General features: G+C 46.0%; 1 protein-coding gene across 2 annotated transcripts in view; it reads right to left on the bottom strand.

The window, feature by feature from the left end:
* proser1 (proline and serine rich 1) overlaps positions 1–11,396 on the bottom strand; it is a 44,104-nt gene that overhangs the window by 5,683 nt on the left and 27,025 nt on the right. The gene's annotated exons all lie outside the window — the stretch shown is intronic.

Raw genomic sequence — 11,396 nt, 5'->3', positions numbered from 1 at the left:
CCAGAAGAGTGGAGGCTGTTACAGCAGCAATGTTCCAACATCTAGTAGAAAGTCTTCCCAGAAGAGTGGAGGCTGTTATAGCAGCAATGTTCCAACATCTAGTGGAAAGCCTTCCCAGACGAGAGGAGGCTGTTATAGCAGCAATGTTCCTACATCTAGTGGAAAGCCTTCCCAGAAGAGTGGAGGCTGTTATAGCAGCAATGTTCCAACATCTAGTGGAAAGCCTTCCCAGAAGAGTGGAGGCTGTTATAGCAGCAATGTTCCATCATCTAGTGGAAAGCCTTCCCAGAAGAGTGGAGGCTGTTATAGCAGCAATGTTCCATCATCTAGTGGAAAGCCTTCCCTGAAGAGTGGAGGCTGTTATAGCAGCAATGTTCCAACATCTAGTGGAAAGCCTTCCCAGAAGAGTGGAGGCTGTTATAGCAGCAATGTTCCAACATCTAGTGGAAAGCCTTCCCAGAAGAGTGGAGGCTGTTATAGCAGCAATGTTCCATCATCTAGTGGAAAGTCTTCCCAGAAGAATGGAGGCTGTTATAGCAGCAATGTTCCAACATCTAGTGGAAAGCCTTCCCAGAAGAGTGGAGGCTGTTATAGCAGCAATGTTCCAACATCTAGTGGAAAGCCTTCCCAGAAGAGTGGAGGCTGTTGTGACAGCAAAGGGGGAACCACCTCATATTAAATAATCATGATTTTGGAATGAGATGTTTGACAAGCAAGCGTCTACACACTTTCGACCATGTCGTCTATATTTTAAGTTAAACTATGAAAAAATATAAATTGGACCTAAATGAGAACCAAATACTGTTGTAGAGGAGGAGCTATACTTTGCCAACATGCAAATAAAATACTGCTTGGCATTCAGCATGAAGGTGATTGAGGGTAAGGCCTTGAGATGGACTAGCACCCTGTCCAGGGGGTGTCGTTTTACATCAAGCTCTCACTACAGAAACAGGAGATAGACTAGCACCCTGTCCAAGGGGTGTCGTTTTACATCAAGCTGTCACTACAGAAACAGGAGATGGACTAGCACCCTGTCCAAGGGGTGTCGTTTTACATCAAGCTGTCACTACAGAAACAGGAGATGGACTAGCACCCTGTCCAAGGGGTGTCGTTTTACATCAAGCTGTCTCTACAGAAACAGGAGATAGACGAGCACCCTGTCCAAGGGGTGTCGTTTTACATCAAGCTCTCACTACAGAAACAGGAGATAGACGAGCACCCTGTCCAAGAGGTGTCGTTTTACATCAAGCTCTCACTACAGAAACAGGAGATAGACGAGCACCCTGTCCAAGGGGTGTCGTTTTACATCAAGCTGTCACTACAGAAACAGGAGATAGACGAGCACCCTGTCCAAGGGGTGTCGTTTTACATCAAGCTGTCACTACAGAAACAGGAGATAGACGAGCACCCTGTCCAAGGGGTGTCGTTTTACATCAAGCTGTCACTACAGAAACAGGAGATAGACGAGCACCCTGTCCAAGGGGTGTCGTTTTACATCAAGCTCTCACTACAGAAACAGGAGATAGACGAGCACCCTGTCCAAGGGGTGTCGTTTTACATCAAGCTGTCACTACAGAAACAGGAGATAGACGAGCACCCTGTCCAAGGGGTGTCGTTTTACATCAAGCTGTCACTACAGAAACAGGAGATAGACGAGCACCCTGTCCAAGGGGTGTCGTTTTACATCAAGCAGTCACTACAGAAACAGGAGATAGACGAGCACCCTGTCCAAGGGGTGTCGTTTTACATCAAGCTGTCACTACAGAAACAGGAGATAGACTAGCACCCTGTCCAAGGGGTGTCGTTTTACATCAAGCTGTCACTACAGAAACAGGAGATAGACGAGCACCCTGTCCAGGGGGTGTCGTTTTACATCAAGCTCTCACTACAGAAACAGGAGATGGACTAGTACCCTGTCCAAGGGGTGTCGTTTTACATCAAGCTGTCACTACAGAAACAGGAGATAGACTAGCACCCTGTCCAAGGGGTGTCGTTTTACATCAAGCTGTCACTACAGAAACAGGAGATGGACTAGCACCCTGTCCAAGGGGTGTCGTTTTACATCAAGCTGTCACTACAGAAACAGGAGATAGACTAGCACCCTGTCCAAGGGGTGTCGTTTTACATCAAGCTGTCACTACAGAAACAGGAGATAGACGAGCACCCTGTCCAGGGGGTGTCGTTTTACATCAAGCTCTCACTACAGAAACAGGAGATGGACTAGTACCCTGTCCAAGGGGTGTCGTTTTACATCAAGCTGTCACTACAGAAACAGGAGATAGACGAGCATTATAAACCATGACTGCTTACTAACTGCTGTTATAAAACAGAGGACTTCGGCCACTGCTATACTAATGACGTGATAAAAGACCTAATGGAAAATCTACCTGTAACAAGTAGTAGATATGACTTGTAAGCCTGTATATCAGCCACTCTGGGTGAGGCCCAAATGGCAGCCTTTAGAGTGTACTACTTATGACCAGGTCACGTGGGTATAGTAGTGCCCTATATAGCCAATAGGGTGCCAATTGTGACAAACTCCATGTATGGTATATAGTCTGAATAATTGTGCCTCTGATAGAGTTCTATAGACTGACCCATCTACTGAGACAGTACTACAGACTGACCCATCTACTGAGACAGTACTACAGACTGACCCATCTACTGAGACAGTACTACAGACTGACCCATCTACTGATACAGTACTATAGACTGACCCATCTACTGAGACAGTACTATAGACTGACCCATCTACTGAGACAGTACTATAGACTGACCCATCTACTGATACAGTTCTATAGACTGACCCATCTACTGATACAGTACTACAGACTGACCCATCTACTGATACAGCACTATAGACTGAACCACGCTTCACCACCTGGCAGACAAAGGGTGTCGTTTTACAACTGGGTTTGGCAGAAGCCAGGAGAACGCTACCTGCTCGAATGCATAGTGCCAACTGTAAAGTTTGGTGGATGATGAATAATGTTCTGGGGCTGTTTTTCATGGTTCGGGCACCTTAGTTCCAGTGAAGGGTAAATTTTAACCCTACAACATACAATGACATTCTAGATGATTCTGTGCTTCCAACTTTGTGGCAACAGTTTGGTGAAGACCCTTTCCTGTTTCAGCATGACAATGTCCCCGTTCACAAAGCGAGGTCCGTACAGAAATGGTTTGTCGAGATTGGCGTGGAAGAACTTGACTGGCCTGCACAGAGCCCTGACCTCAACCCCATCGAACACCTATGGGATGAATTGGAATGCTGACTGTGAGTGAGGACTAATCGCCCAACATCAGTGCCGACCTCACTAATGCTCTTGTGGCTGAATGGAAGCAAGTCCCAGCAGCAATGTTCCAACATCTAGTGGAAAGCCTTCCCAGAAGAGTGGAGGCTGTTATAACAGCAATGTTCCAACATCTAGTGGAAAGCCTTCCCAGAAGAGTGGAGGCTGTTATAACAGCAATGTTCCAACATCTAGTGGAAAGCCTTCCCAGAAGAGTGGAGGTTGTTATAGCAGCAATGTTCCAACATCTAGTGGAAAGCCTTCCCAGAAGAGTGGAGGCTGTTATAACAGCAATGTTCCTACATCTAGTGGAAAGCCTTCCCAGAAGAGTGGAGGTTGTTATATCAGCAATGTTCCAACATCTAGTGGAAAGCCTTCCCAGAAGAGTGGAGGCTGTTATAGCAGCAATGTTCCAACATCTAGTAGAAAGTCTTCCCTGAAGAGTGGAGGCTGTTATAGCAGCAATGTTCCAACATCTAGTGGAAAGCCTTCCCAGAAGAGTGGAGGCTGTTATAGTAGCAATGTTCCAACATCTAGTGGAAAGCCTTCCCAGAAGAGTGGAGGCTGTTATAGCAGCAATGTTCCAACATCTAGTGGAAAGTCTTCCCAGAAGAGTGGAGGCTGTTATAGCAGCAATGTTCCTACATCTAGTGGAAAGCCTTCCCAGAAGAGTGGAGGCTGTTATAGCAGCAATGTTCCAACATCTAGTGGAAAGCCTTCCCAGAAGAGTGGAGGCTGTTATAGCAGCAATGTTCCATCATCTAGTGGAAAGCCTTCCCAGAAGAGTGGAGGCTGTTATAGCAGCAATGTTCCATCATCTAGTGGAAAGCCTTCCCAGAAGAGTGGAGGCTGTTGTAACAGCAAAGGGGGAACCAACTCCATATTAAAGCCTTCCCAGAAGAGTGGAGGCTGTTATAGCAGCAATGGTCCAACATCTAGTGGAAAGCCTTCCAAGAAGAGTGGAGGATGTTGTGACAGCAAAAGGGGAACCACCTCATATTAAATACTCATGATTTTGGAATGAGATGTTTGACAAGCAAGCGTCCACACACTTTCGACCATGTCGTCTATATTTTAAGTTAAACTATGGTAAAATATAAATTGGACCTAAACGAGAACCAAATACTGTTGTAGAGGAGGAGCTATACTTTGCCAACATGCAAATAAAATACTGCTTGGCATTCAGCATGAAGGTGATTGAGGGTAAGGCCTTGAGATGGACTAGCACCCTGTCCAAGGGGTGTCGTTTTACATCAAGCTGTCACTACAGAAACAGGAGATAGACGAGCACCCTGTCCAAGGGGTGTCGTTTTACATCAAGCTCTCACTACAGAAACAGGAGATAGACGAGCACCCTGTCCAAGGGGTGTCGTTTTACATCAAGCTGTCACTACAGAAACAGGAGATAGACTAGCACCCTGTCCAAGGGGTGTCGTTTTACATCAAGCTGTCACTACAGAAACAGGAGATGGACGAGCACCCTGTCCAAGGGGTGTCGTTTTACATCAAGCTGTCACTACAGAAACAGGAGATAGACGAGCACCCTGTCCAAGGGGTGTCGTTTTACATCAAGCTGTCACTACAGAAACAGGAGATAGACGAGCATCATAAACCATGACTGCTTACTAAATGCTGTAATAAAACAGAGGACTTCGGCCACTGCTATACTAATGACGTGATAAAAGACCTAATGGAAAATCTACCTGTAACAAGTAGTAGATATGACTTGTAAGCCTGTATATCAGCAACTCTGGGTGAGGCCCAAATGGCAGCCTTTCGAGTGTACTACTTATGACCAGGTCACATGGGTATAGTAGTGCCCTATATAGCCAATAGGGTGCCAATTGTGACAAACTCCATGTTTGGTATATAGTCTGAATAATTGTGCCTCTGATAGAGTTCTATAGACTGACCCATCTACTGAGACAGTACTACAGACTGACCCATCTACTGAGACAGTACTACAGACTGGCCCATCTACTGATACAGTACTACAGACTGACCCATCTACTGATACAGTACTACAGACTGACCCATCTACTGAGACAGTACTACAGACTGACCCATCTACTGATACAGTACTACAGACTGACCCATCTACTGATACAGTACTACAGACTGACCCATCTACTGAGACAGTACTATAGACTGACCCATCTACTGATACAGTACTACAGACTGACCCATCTACTGATACAGTACTACAGACTGACCCATCTACTGAGACAGTACTACAGACTGACCCATCCACTGATACAGTACTACAGACTGACCCATCTACTGATACAGTACTATAGACTGACCCATCTACTGAGACAGTACTATAGACTGACCCATCTACTGAGACAGTACTATAGACTGACCCATCTACTGATACAGTTCTATAGACTGACCCATCTACTGATACAGTACTACAGACTGACCCATCTACTGATACAGCACTATAGACTGAACCACGCTTCACCACCTGGCAGACAAATCTGGGTTTGGCAGAAGCCAGGAGAACGCTACCTGCTCGAATGCATAGTGCCAACTGTAAAGTTTGGTGGATGATGAATAATGTTCTGGGGCTGTTTTTCATGGTTCGGGCACCTTAGTTCCAGTGAAGGGTAAATTTTAACCCTACAACATACAATGACATTCTAGATGATTCTGTGCTTCCAACTTTGTGGCAACAGTTTGGTGAAGACCCTTTCCTGTTTCAGCATGACAATGTCCCCGTTCACAAAGCGAGGTCCGTACAGAAATGGTTTGTCGAGATTGGCGTGGAAGAACTTGACTGGCCTGCACAGAGCCCTGACCTCAACCCCATCGAACACCTATGGGATGAATTGGAATGCTGACTGTGAGTGAGGACTAATCGCCCAACATCAGTGCCGACCTCACTAATGCTCTTGTGGCTGAATGGAAGCAAGTCCCAGCAGCAATGTTCCAACATCTAGTGGAAAGCCTTCCCAGAAGAGTGGAGGCTGTTATAACAGCAATGTTCCAACATCTAGTGGAAAGCCTTCCCAGAAGAGTGGAGGCTGTTATAACAGCAATGTTCCAACATCTAGTGGAAAGCCTTCCCAGAAGAGTGGAGGTTGTTATAGCAGCAATGTTCCAACATCTAGTGGAAAGCCTTCCCAGAAGAGTGGAGGCTGTTATAACAGCAATGTTCCTACATCTAGTGGAAAGCCTTCCCAGAAGAGTGGAGGTTGTTATATCAGCAATGTTCCAACATCTAGTGGAAAGCCTTCCCAGAAGAGTGGAGGCTGTTATAGCAGCAATGTTCCAACATCTAGTAGAAAGTCTTCCCTGAAGAGTGGAGGCTGTTATAGCAGCAATGTTCCAACATCTAGTGGAAAGCCTTCCCAGAAGAGTGGAGGCTGTTATAGTAGCAATGTTCCAACATCTAGTGGAAAGCCTTCCCAGAAGAGTGGAGGCTGTTATAGCAGCAATGTTCCAACATCTAGTGGAAAGTCTTCCCAGAAGAGTGGAGGCTGTTATAGCAGCAATGTTCCTACATCTAGTGGAAAGCCTTCCCAGAAGAGTGGAGGCTGTTATAGCAGCAATGTTCCAACATCTAGTGGAAAGCCTTCCCAGAAGAGTGGAGGCTGTTATAGCAGCAATGTTCCATCATCTAGTGGAAAGCCTTCCCAGAAGAGTGGAGGCTGTTATAGCAGCAATGTTCCATCATCTAGTGGAAAGCCTTCCCAGAAGAGTGGAGGCTGTTGTAACAGCAAAGGGGGAACCAACTCCATATTAAAGCCTTCCCAGAAGAGTGGAGGCTGTTATAGCAGCAATGGTCCAACATCTAGTGGAAAGCCTTCCAAGAAGAGTGGAGGATGTTGTGACAGCAAAAGGGGAACCACCTCATATTAAATACTCATGATTTTGGAATGAGATGTTTGACAAGCAAGCGTCCACACACTTTCGACCATGTCGTCTATATTTTAAGTTAAACTATGGTAAAATATAAATTGGACCTAAACGAGAACCAAATACTGTTGTAGAGGAGGAGCTATACTTTGCCAACATGCAAATAAAATACTGCTTGGCATTCAGCATGAAGGTGATTGAGGGTAAGGCCTTGAGATGGACTAGCACCCTGTCCAAGGGGTGTCGTTTTACATCAAGCTGTCACTACAGAAACAGGAGATAGACGAGCACCCTGTCCAAGGGGTGTCGTTTTACATCAAGCTCTCACTACAGAAACAGGAGATAGACGAGCACCCTGTCCAAGGGGTGTCGTTTTACATCAAGCTGTCACTACAGAAACAGGAGATAGACTAGCACCCTGTCCAAGGGGTGTCGTTTTACATCAAGCTGTCACTACAGAAACAGGAGATGGACGAGCACCCTGTCCAAGGGGTGTCGTTTTACATCAAGCTGTCACTACAGAAACAGGAGATAGACGAGCACCCTGTCCAAGGGGTGTCGTTTTACATCAAGCTGTCACTACAGAAACAGGAGATAGACGAGCATCATAAACCATGACTGCTTACTAAATGCTGTAATAAAACAGAGGACTTCGGCCACTGCTATACTAATGACGTGATAAAAGACCTAATGGAAAATCTACCTGTAACAAGTAGTAGATATGACTTGTAAGCCTGTATATCAGCAACTCTGGGTGAGGCCCAAATGGCAGCCTTTCGAGTGTACTACTTATGACCAGGTCACATGGGTATAGTAGTGCCCTATATAGCCAATAGGGTGCCAATTGTGACAAACTCCATGTTTGGTATATAGTCTGAATAATTGTGCCTCTGATAGAGTTCTATAGACTGACCCATCTACTGAGACAGTACTACAGACTGACCCATCTACTGAGACAGTACTACAGACTGGCCCATCTACTGATACAGTACTACAGACTGACCCATCTACTGATACAGTACTACAGACTGACCCATCTACTGAGACAGTACTACAGACTGACCCATCTACTGATACAGTACTACAGACTGACCCATCTACTGATACAGTACTACAGACTGACCCATCTACTGAGACAGTACTATAGACTGACCCATCTACTGATACAGTACTACAGACTGACCCATCTACTGATACAGTACTACAGACTGACCCATCTACTGAGACAGTACTACAGACTGACCCATCCACTGATACAGTACTACAGACTGACCCATCTACTGATACAGTACTACAGACTGACCCATCTACTGATACAGTACTACAGACTGACCCATCTACTGATACAGTACTACAGACTGACCCATCTACTGATACAGTACTACAGACTGACCCATCTACTGAGACAGTACTACAGACTGACCCATCTACTGAGACAGTACTACAGACTGACCCATCTACTGATACAGTACTACAGACTGACACAGTACTATAGACCGACCCATCTACTGAGACAGTACTACAGACTGACCCATCTACTGATACAGCACTATAGACTGACCCATCTACTGATACAGCACTATAGACTGAACCACGCTTCACCACCTGGCAGACAAATCTGGGTTTGGCAGAAGCCAGGAGAACGCTACCTGCTCGAATACATAGTGCCAACTGTAAAGTTTGGTGGATGAGGAATAATGTTCTGGGGCTGTTTTTCATGGTTCGGGCCCCTTAGTTCCAGTGAAGGGAAATCTTAACCCTACAACATACAATGACATTCTAGATGATTCTGTGCTTCCAACTTTGTGGCAACAGTTTGGTTAAGACCCTTTCCTGTTTCAGCATGACAATGACCCCGTTCTCAAAGCGAGGTCCGTACAGAAATGGTTTGTCGAGATTGGCGTGGAAGAACTTGACTGGCCTGCACAGAGCCCTGACCTCAACCCCATCGAACACCTATGGGATGAATTGGAATGCTGACTGTGAGTGAGGACTAATCGCCCAACATCAGTGCCGACCTCACTAACGCTCTTGTGGCTGAATGGAAGCAAGTCCCAGCAGCAATGTTCCTACATCTAGTGGAAAGCCTTCCCAGAAGAGTGGAGGCTGTTATGGCAGCAATGTTCCAACATCTAGTGGAAAGTATTCCCAGAAGAGTGGAGGCTGTTATAGCATCAATGTTCCAACATCTAGTGGAAAGCCTTCCCAGAAGAGTGGAGGCTGTTATAGCATCAATGTTCCAACATCTAGTGGAAAGCCTTCCCAGATGAGTGGAGACTGTTATAGCAGCAATGTTCCAACATCTAGTAGAAAGTCTTCCCAGAAGAGTGGAGGCTGTTATAGCAGCAATGTTCCAACATCTAGTGGAAAGCCTTCCCAGACAAGAGGAGGCTGTTATAGCAGCAATGTTCCAACATCTAGTGGAAAGCCTTCCCAGAAGAGTGGAGGCTGTTATAGCAGCAATGTTCCAACATCTAGTGGAAAGCCTTCCCAGAAGAGTGGAGGCTGTTATAGCAGCAATGTTCCAACATCTAGTGGAAAGTCTTCCCAGAAGAGTGGAGGCTGTTATAGCAGCAATGTTCCATCATCTAGTGGAAAGCCTTCCCAGAAGAGTGGAGGCTGTTGTAACAGCAAAGGGGGAACCAACTCCATATTAAAGCCTTCCCAGAAGAGTGGAGGCTGTTATAGCAGCAATGGTCCAACATCTAGTGGAAAGCCTTCCCAGAAGAGTGGAGGCTGTTATAGCAGCAATGTTCCAACATCTAGTGGAAAGTCTTCCCAGAAGAGTGGAGGCTGTTATAGCAGCAATGTTCCATCATCTAGTGGAAAGCCTTCCCAGAAGAGTGGAGGCTGTTGTGACAGCAAAGGGGGAACCACCTCATATTAAATACTCATGATTTTGGAATGAGATGTTTGACAAGCAAGCGTCTACACACTTTCGACCATGTCGTCTATATTTTAAGTTAAACTATGAAAAAATATAAATTGGACCTAAATGAGAACCAAATACTGTTGTAGAGGAGGAGCTATAATTTGCCAACATGCAAATAAAGTACTGCTTGGCATTCAGCATGAAGGTGATTGAGGGTAAGGCCTTGAGATGGACTAGCACCCTGTCCAAGGGGTGTCGTTTTACATCAAGCTCTCACTACAGAAACAGGAGATGGACTAGCACCCTGTCCAAGGGGTGTCGTTTTACATCAAGCTGTCACTACAGAAACAGGAGATAGACGAGCACCCTGTCCAAGGGGTGTCGTTTTACATCAAGCTGTCACTACAGAAACAGGAGATAGACGAGCACCCTGTCCAAGGGGTGTCGTTTTACATCAAGCTGTCACTACAGAAACAGGAGATAGACTAGCACCCTGTCCAAGGGGTGTCGTTTTACATCAAGCTCTCACTACAGAAACAGGGGATAGACGAGCACCCTGTCCAAGGGGTGTCGTTTTACATCAAGCTCTCACTACAGAAACAGGAGATAGACTAGCACCCTGTCCAAGGGGTGTCGTTTTACATCAAGCTCTCACTACAGAAACAGGAGATGGACTAGCACCCTGTCCAAGGGGTGTCGTTTTACATCATGCTGTCACTACAGAAACAGGAGATAGACTAGCACCCTGTCCAAGGGGTGTTTTACATCAAGCTGTCACTACAGAAACAGGAGATGGACTAGCACCCTGTCCAAGGGGTGTCGTTTTACATCAAGCTGTCACTACAGAAACAGGAGATGGACTAGCACCCTGTCCAAGGGGTGTCGTTTTACATCAAGCTCTCACTACAGAAACAGGAGATAGACTAGCACCCTGTCCAAGGGGTGTCGTTTTACATCAAGCTGTCACTACAGAAACAGGAGATAGACTAGCACCCTGTCCAAGGGGTGTCGTTTTACATCAAGCTGTCACTACAGAAACAGGAGATGGACTAGCACCCTGTCCAAGGGGTGTCGTTTTACATCAAGCTCTCACTACAGAAACAGGAGATAGACTAGCACCCTGTCCAAGGGGTGTCGTTTTACATCAAGCTGTCACTACAGAAACAGGAGATAGACTAGCACCCTGTCCAAGGGGTGTCGTTTTACATCAAGCTGTCACTACAGAAACAGGAGATAGACGAGCACCCTGTCCAAGGGGTGTCGTTTTACATCAAGCTGTCACTACAGAAACAGGAGATGGACTAGCACCCTGTCCAAGGGGTGTCGTTTTACATCAAGCTGTCACTACAGAAACAGGAGATAGACGAGCATTA

Source organism: Oncorhynchus masou, chromosome 8, assembly GCF_036934945.1.
Source record: "Oncorhynchus masou masou isolate Uvic2021 chromosome 8, UVic_Omas_1.1, whole genome shotgun sequence".
Lineage (NCBI taxonomy): Eukaryota > Metazoa > Chordata > Actinopteri > Salmoniformes > Salmonidae > Oncorhynchus > Oncorhynchus masou.
Note: the sequence above shows the minus strand (reverse complement) of the source record. Positions and strands in the feature narration are given on the sequence as shown.